This window comes from Eleutherodactylus coqui, chromosome 2, assembly GCF_035609145.1.
Source record: "Eleutherodactylus coqui strain aEleCoq1 chromosome 2, aEleCoq1.hap1, whole genome shotgun sequence".
Lineage (NCBI taxonomy): Eukaryota > Metazoa > Chordata > Amphibia > Anura > Eleutherodactylidae > Eleutherodactylus > Eleutherodactylus coqui.
The window spans coordinates 218319752-218328043 of record NC_089838.1 but is presented as its reverse complement, the minus strand read 5'-3'; the positions used below and the strand labels follow the sequence as shown (position 1 = coordinate 218328043).

The 8292-nt window shown below is 45.5% G+C and overlaps 1 protein-coding gene across 3 annotated transcripts in view; it reads left to right on the top strand.

The window, feature by feature from the left end:
- The first annotated feature begins 686 nt into the window (after positions 1-686).
- OTUD7A (OTU deubiquitinase 7A) overlaps positions 687-8292 on the top strand; it is a 204036-nt gene continuing 196430 nt past the window's right edge. For 2 of the 3 annotated variants that reach the window (XM_066592497.1, XM_066592494.1), the window contains exon 1: positions 687-771. The gene's annotated coding sequence lies outside the window, so the exon portion shown is untranslated. The remainder of the gene's footprint in view (positions 772-8292) is intronic. The other variant, XM_066592496.1, reaches the window with a different exon arrangement.

Genomic DNA, 8292 nt, shown 5'->3' with positions numbered 1-8292 from the left:
ACACGCACGTACGCACACAGTAAAAAGGATTCCTCTTGCATGGACCGAAACAGCATACACTTGTGTGCAGGATCCCTTTAAGGCCATTTTCATACGGGCGATAAAGTTGCGCGATTTTTGTGTGATGCGAGAAAACGCAGAATAATAAAACCAATGATTTCCAATGGTCTCATTCCATTTGTGATGCTGAGAGATTTGAAAATCGCTGCCTGTCCCATCTTTAGCCGCGTTTTGTGCTTTTTATCTACACAGGGTCATTTTCTGGTCCTTTAAGGGATGAATGCCGAAGAGCCATAAGCCACATCGAGCAGCTGCGCTCTCAGTGCCGACCGGCAGGTGGACGAGGCGGGACGCACGGCAGCCACCAGTGTAATCACCTGCCAGGCGCGCCGGACACAAGGACCAGCTGCGAGTAGTTACGGAACAGCCAATCAGAGCTCGCCTTCTATTCCGGCCTACACGTCACCGCACCTCTCCCACATAACCCCGCCCCCTAGTCGATGTCTTGCTCAGCAGCGACACCTAGCGAACGCCTGTGCTCACGACTACCGAGCTGTGATAGGCAGGTGGCTGAGCCAATGACCCGAACGTCGCTGGTGTCATTCAGCGCTTCTTCTCCTCCGGTGCCCGGCCGGGGGGAGGAGTCCGCCCGGTGATGTCATACGTCTTGAAGACAAGGGGGCTGTCTCTCGGTTCTGCAGGGTGAAGTGAGAAGGGATCGGATGCTGGAGCCTGCTGCAGGATGGAGGATGGGGAGGATGCTTGAGGCTGGTAAGGCTGGTACAGGGTGAGGGCTGGCCGTGGGCGATGTGCGTGCTGTGCCTGCAGTGCAGAGCTGGGACGGGATGAGCGCCACCATCCTCCTCTGTCCCTGCTGCACGGTCACTCCGCATTGTGTGATCACCTTGAATGGATGGACTAGTAGGCAGAGAGTTGGCACTGCAGTGCCAGGACTCCCCTGTACATGCTGTGACCTCCACACTGGCGGGCTCTGCTCATGTATGCCCATCACATGCAGGTGCATGTCACATTACTTTGTATGTCACATGAAGGGCTGAACATGTGTCATCCTAGCAGTCCCCGGCCTCCGCATACGATTGGCATACCGTCCGTGCCATGTTCTGTGCCAATGTCATGTTCGCATTGAGATGCACAGTGACATGGGGTTATGAATGGGACGTGGGGAGCGTTTGTAGTGTCACATGATGGTAAGAGGGTCACATTGTCAGCGTCACATGCTATTGTCATTTCACAGGTGTGTTGTGGAGGTGCTCTTACCGCTGTACACTTCTCGTGCGGAGGGGTCACGCAGATCGCACTAGGCTACCTTGTATCCCGATGGGACTGCTAGAACTCTGTCCTATATAGAACCGTGCCATACAGCTCTATTTTTACTAGCTAGGCCAGAAAAAATGCCAGCCAGGTGGCAAGCCTACCTGCTTGTGTGCCTGCCTGACCCAGTTTATCAAAGAGGTTTGTCTGGTTCAGGATTGTCCATTTACATTTTGACTCTAATGTCCTGAATGTGATGACGGAATGCAGATACCAGTAGACACTGGCAGGCATCAGACATCAGTAGAAACAAGCAGATACCAGTAGACACCGGCAGATACCAGTAGACACCAGCAAACATTGGTAGAAACCAGCAGATACAAGGAAGCCCCGGCAGATACAGTAGACCCCAGCAGGCCATGGCAGACATTGGTAGAAACCAGCAGATACAAGGAAGCCCCGGCAGATACAGCAGACACCAGCATGCCATGGCAGACATTGGTAAAAAGACAGATACCAGCAGGCGTCAGCAGACACTAGTAGGCACCGTCAGACATTGGTAGAAACCAGCAGATACAAGTAGGCACCGGCAGACACAGAAGACTTGAGCAGGCCATGGCAGACATTGGTAGAAACCGGCTAATACCAGTAGACCCTGGCAGATACCAGCAGGCACCGACACATTCCAGTAGACACTAAAAGGCATCGGTAGATACCAGCAGATACTAGTAGGCACCGTCAGACATTGGTAGAAATGAGCAGACATCGGCAGTTACCAGTAGACGGCAGCAGGCCATGGCAGACATCGGTAGATACCAGTAGACACCAGCAGGCACCAACAGATACCAGTAGACACTAAAAGGCATCGGTAGATACCAGCAGATACTAGTAGGCACCGTCAGACATTGGTAGAAATGAGAAGATACATGCAGACACCAGCAGGCCATGGCAGACGTCGGTAGATACCAGTAGACACCAGCAGTCTTTGGGCTGCCTTCATTATGGCAGATACGTTTTTGTGTGAAGCTGGAGCAGTTAGGTTGCGTTTGCTATGTTAGTTGACATCAGTCTATTGTCCGTGATTACCTGCTCCGTGAGGGTGCGCTCACGCTTGTTTTGAGGTTTTCAGCATAATTCCGTTATGTTTTCGGAGCAGAAAAATGCAATGAAATGTCTCCACTGTTTTCAATAGGCTAAAAAACAAACTAACAAAAAAAACCCGAATTGCTGTCAGTTTGTTTCGGTTCTGTTATGCTTTTGTGATCTTCACTGGAACAAATGGCGCAGTCTGCGTTTTCTGCTTAAAAAGCGTAACCGAGACACTGAATTGTGCCTGAGGGCCCTAACACTGGTGTGGATGGACCCACGGGCCCTTATAGGGCATCTGACATCTCGGGAATCCTAGTTCACAAGGTCTGACATTCCCAAACAATGTATTTATTTCCATAATGCTCCATTCTGCAGGTATTGATTCCTCTGCCCTCGGGTTGTTTACTGCTCGTTGCCTGGGAAACCAACCAACTCTTCTGTGGATAGAAGTATCAGAGCACAACGATAGTCCCTGAGATCCCATCCATCAGACGTAGATGAGAGTGGTGCACAAATGACGGCCTTCTTCACGCCTCTGCTGTTTCTTCCATAGAAGAGGTGGTCTGTTTCCCTGGCAACAAGCAGTAAACAAGAGGACAGAGGAATCAATATCTGCACACCTGGAGAACGGAGCATTTTGGAAATGCACACCTTATGTGTAAGTACATTGTTTTGCTATTTTTGAACACCTTGAAATAGAATTTGAATACCCCTTTTAATTCAGCGTGTGCACCGTCCATGGTCCGTCAGGTGTGGAGGTGGCACAGTGCATCATCTGTATGACTGCTCATCAGTACTAATGTTTCGGGGAATGATTTGTGTGCTGTACAGTGTTCCTCTTAGAAATAAGTTGCAGGTTGATGCATTTTGTAAGCATTCTTTCGGGTGCAGCTCATCCAGCATAAAGAATGGGCAGACTTTCTGGCAATGTCGCCTATGGTGTAGACCTTCATGTATAAATCGACCTTTTTTGTGGAAGGAGGTGTTGACTTGTTTCATTTGTTAAATCTTAAAGGGAACCTGTCACCAATTATGAGCACCATAAACTAAGTTATGGTGCTTATAGATCATGTGACATGGATTCTGGGAAGCCTCTTTTTATACTTGCTCGTTCCTGTCATGTTTCCCGGCAAAGTTAACACACGCAACAAGCAGGAGGCTGTGTGTATGCACTCTGGGACTTTGCCGGGGAACATCGCAAGAATGGGGGACTGGGGAATATGAAAAAAGGCTCTCCAGACTCCACACACAACTTAGTTTATGGTGCAGGTTCCTTTTAATTATAGATGAGCGAACATACTCGGTTCGGGTGTTTTTGGACTCGAGCACCGCTTTTTCCGAGTAACTGACTACTCAGACGAAAAGATTTCGGGGGGCGCCGGGGGTGTGCAGGGGGTTGCAGGGGGGGGGGGGGGGAGAGCGCCCCCCCGAATCTTTTCATCCGAGTAGGCAGTTACTCGGAAAAAGCGGTGCTCGAGTCCAAAAACACCCGACCCGAGTACGTTCGCTCATCTCTACTTTTAATGTATGCAATAATTCGAATAATTGTAACTAATCGCATATGTTGCTGAAGAGTCTTGGAAAGCCGAGTGATAACTCATGGAACATGATCTTCACATGTGGAAGATTTGTTAAGAAATTTCCGTAGCAGATAAATCCATTCTGTGTATCTGAATGAAGTTGTTCCTGCAACATATGCATGAATTTCTGCAAGCCCTATTTAGATGACTGGCATCTGCCCCATGTGATTATAGCCTAGGACTATGTTCGGACATTGTGCTGTGTTACGGCTCAAGGTGTTGATTTGTGTGGGCCATTTTAATTGTTGCGATTTTGTTTCATTGAAATAAATCCAACAACAAAACCCTCACATTAATCTAAAATCTGACCCCTTTGGTTTCCAAACTGCCCAACCAAGTCTAAACCTCGCCTAATAGAGTCCAGATTGATTACCCAGCTTTCCCAGAAATGGGCATAACTAAGCAGAAATATTAGACTTGTCTCACAACTTGACAGAAGTAGACAAGTCGATGGGTTATGGGTTAGGGCTCGTTCACATCAGGGATTTTGATTTCTGTTTTGAATGTATCTTTTTTTTTTTATGGAACTTATAGAAAAATGGAATTCAAACTAAAACCATTTGAAACCATTTTTTTATTTTTTAACAGATCCATTGGGAAAAAAAAACGATATTTTGTTTCTGTCTACATCCTATTTAATGGGTCCATATTTATTTGTTCGTCTTCCTAACCTTCTGCATGTGCCAATTTAAAAATGGATGCCTTAAGCAGACTTCAAAAGTAGAGCCTAACGGAAACCTTTCCGTTCAGTTGCATCATAATAATAATAATAATAATAATCTTTATTTGTATAGCGCCAACTTATTCCGCAGCGCTTTCAGGCATGGATAAATGCATCACTCATTGTCTATAGTGTGTGTGGAGAAAAAAAAAAAGATCCATTTAATTTCCTTTTTTTTTTTTTTTTTTTGAAAGGGAAATAATAGTCTGCACTATTGTTTCTGAAATAATAAAAAAAGAGAAATCAAATGGAATAGAGTTGAACTGAGCCTTACTGGAGCTTAGAAAATCCCCATTAAAATCAAAAGAACTTAAAACAGAATTGTTTCTTTCTGTTTTGCAGCTTCTCTGATGGAGATGCAAAATGGAGATCAAAAACAGTGAAGTGAATGGCCCTTACCAATACTGAGACCTATTTTTGTTACATTCGCTATATATTATCTCCTAAGGCCACATTCATACCACATTTTAGGTTCTGTCCTGGGGGTTCTATCTGGGTCATAGAAAATTGCATCAAAGCAGAACCCTGGACAGATTCCTAGGCTTTCATCGCTAAAACGGTCACCAGAGCTACAAGCATTGGTTCCATTATTAGCACATTTATGCTTTTTCCCATTATGTACTTATGTGGACAGAAGGACATAGCTGACTACACTATTCTATCCAACAGAAATGCTGGAAACTAATGGAAACCTGCTAAAACGGAGACCAATGCTTGCAGCTTTGGTCACCGTTTTTAGTAACAAAAGCCTAGGAATCTGTCCAGGGTTCCTTCTAGATGTTGTGTTCGGTGATCCAGATAGAAACCTGGACAGAAGCAGTAATGTAGTGTGATTGAAGCCCAACTTCCTCCCCTTCCGGCTGGTTCGTTGAATGTTTTTCTTATGTGATTCACACTATTACCGTATTTATTTGTAATATTCGCACCTTGTAAGCAGCCCATTAATGATAAGCTATGTAAATATACTTAGAACAATGCTGTATTTAGTGAAAGCAGCTACTTTGTAGATGTTTTTTTTGCATCTAGTTTCTTGCCCCGCCAATGCATTTACTTGATGATATTTGTGAACCTGCCTTTTAGGCCTTATGCACTTTTTTTGCTGCAGAATCTGGGGCTGACGTTCGCCTCCGGGTTCCGCAGCAATAGCCATCCATAGCATGCAATTGACATTGCGGATGTGCCTCAGATTTGTCGAGAAAAGCAGGAGTTTAGGAAAAAAAAATCTATACTGCGCGTGTCCGACGGCGAACCGAGCGGACCATCCACAGTACAGAGAAGTCGAAAGAAGACAGGTCTGCGCAGACGCCGGCAAGGAAGACGACGGGTACGTACGGTCACCCGCTGAAGTCAGGGCTGAATCCATCGCGGCAAAGACGGCAGAAGCCGGCGTTGTGGGGTAGATTCGCCGGCCGCAGCATGTCCATTCTTTTTTTGTTCCCGCTGCGGCTGCGCTCTCCTCTATGGGAGCGCCGGCCGCAATGCAAAAGCGTGTAGCCAAGCCGCTTCAAAACCCGTGGCTAAATGCCGCGGGCTTTGAAGCAGTTCTTTCCCGGCAAAAATCTTGCGGTTTTTCTCTGCAGCCATACTGCTAGATTTCCGCCGGCAATACGCCGTGTGTGAACCCAGCTTTATAGTATTATACAGCTGTATCCGCACAGGCGACAGCAATATAGCTGCTACAAAATAGCTGCGATATCGCTGCTATATACACGCAATTTTGCAGCGTCAGCGATGTTTTTTTCTTGTGTTTTTTTTTTTTTTTTCCCCTCACACGACAAAATCCCTTGCTTTTGTAGCAAGAAAGTTAATAAGACTTTCATGTTAAATGGCATCACATAGCATGAAAGACACAAGTTCGCGCTATGCGATGCGATAAACAAGAAGGCTCCATAGGGAAACATGGGCAACAAAAAAGCAAATCGCAGGTGTTTAGAGCATACCGCAATTTTATAGTCTCACAATGTCGCATGCTACAAAACCTCGATCGTGTGGATGAACCCATAGGAAAGTATGGGCTCTACATGCATCCGATTTGTAGCACTGTCACATCGCTACAAAATCGCCCTTGCGGATACAGCCTAACTCTTGCAATATGCTGAATGGGTCTTGCCCCCGTAGCTTAGTTTAATTAGGGCAGTTAAGATTTCCCTCACCCCCCTGATACAAGGTTTGGTACATTTTAGGAGGATCTGTCATGGAGTCAGTATTTCATAATGACTGCATAGGTGGAAGAAGAGCCAGAGGAACACATGTTCTAATGTAGCTTACCACCCAAATTCATATCTTCTTACTGCTTCTTACATGTCCTCAAGAGGAGGGGAGAAACCCTGCAAAAAACACAATCTAGCTTCTAAAGAGGCCACAACATTTGTCCATCTCTGATCATGGCTCATCAATGCAAAAATGCCCTAAAATATAACATGTTACAGAGCATTGAGCTACGGACATGGATTTGTAACCTCTTCTCATGAAGCGATACATTCTCATGAATACAAGTCTTACATGAGTTAGTGCATCAATAGCTTGCACGTCTGAGTTGCCATATCTCTAACAGTGGTTGCACATGCATCGATTTTTCAGGAAAACAGCGTGTTGTTCATGACGCTAACAGCTTTTGTGTGTGTTTGTTTTTTGTTTTTTTTGTGCAGCTAGGTATTACATTCAAGTCTATAATGAAATATGAAGTACATAATAAACAATGCATTTTCTTTTGGGCTTTTTTTATCCTTCTTGGGGTTAGTGGGGTCCTATTTTCTAAACGACTCATGGGATTTTATACAAGCAAAAAATAAATGTTAAAAAGAAGGGAAAACGTGCCTGTGTGAAGGAGGCCGAGGGCTCCTGTCCACGGGCGAATTTTCACAGCGTTCCCCGCAGTGTCCACGAGCAGAGAATAATAGTGATGCTTTGCTCGCGGACGGCAAATCGCAGCATGCTGCGAATTACCGTGATTCTCCGCCGTCAGCCTATCTGTCAGATAGGCTCACCGCGGAGATCCGTCTGCTGGCTCCTGCTCCTCGACGGCGGATCCCGCAGCGCCTGTGGACAGGCAGCCTAGGCCATTTTCCATTGTATTTAACCCTTACCAATCCACTGTCTGACGTCTGAAGACCTTATGATTTAAGGCTGTACAGCTCTGATGTTGGAAGACGTCGGTGGGGTTCTCTTACTGTATATTGCCAGCCTCTCTGCTGTTGGAGCCTATCCAACGTGTCACCTCATGCAGTACTGGCTTTAGCCAGCATATAGCGCCGTTGTATAACAGCAGAAAAAGAGTAAGCCCCCTAGGAAAACCAGGATACAGATTGGATTGGAAAGGGTTAATGCACCATATTTGTAGATGTTATGTCCTACAGAGAAACCTATTGGAAAAGAGGCACAAAAAAACGCCGTACCCAGAGCATGCTGCATTTTAGAGAAAAGAAACCCTGAGCCCAAAAATGCCACAAAAATGCATTATTTCTGGTGTATTTTATATTTCAATATTGACTTTAAAATCTGACTACACAAAGACGTGTTTTGTTTTTCAGAAAAACTCCTTGTGTAAGATCAGTCTAAAAGCAATTTCAAGTTTTTAGCTGTATTTTACTTGTACGTTGTGGTTTTGTGCTTCAATAGAGTGTAAGCACA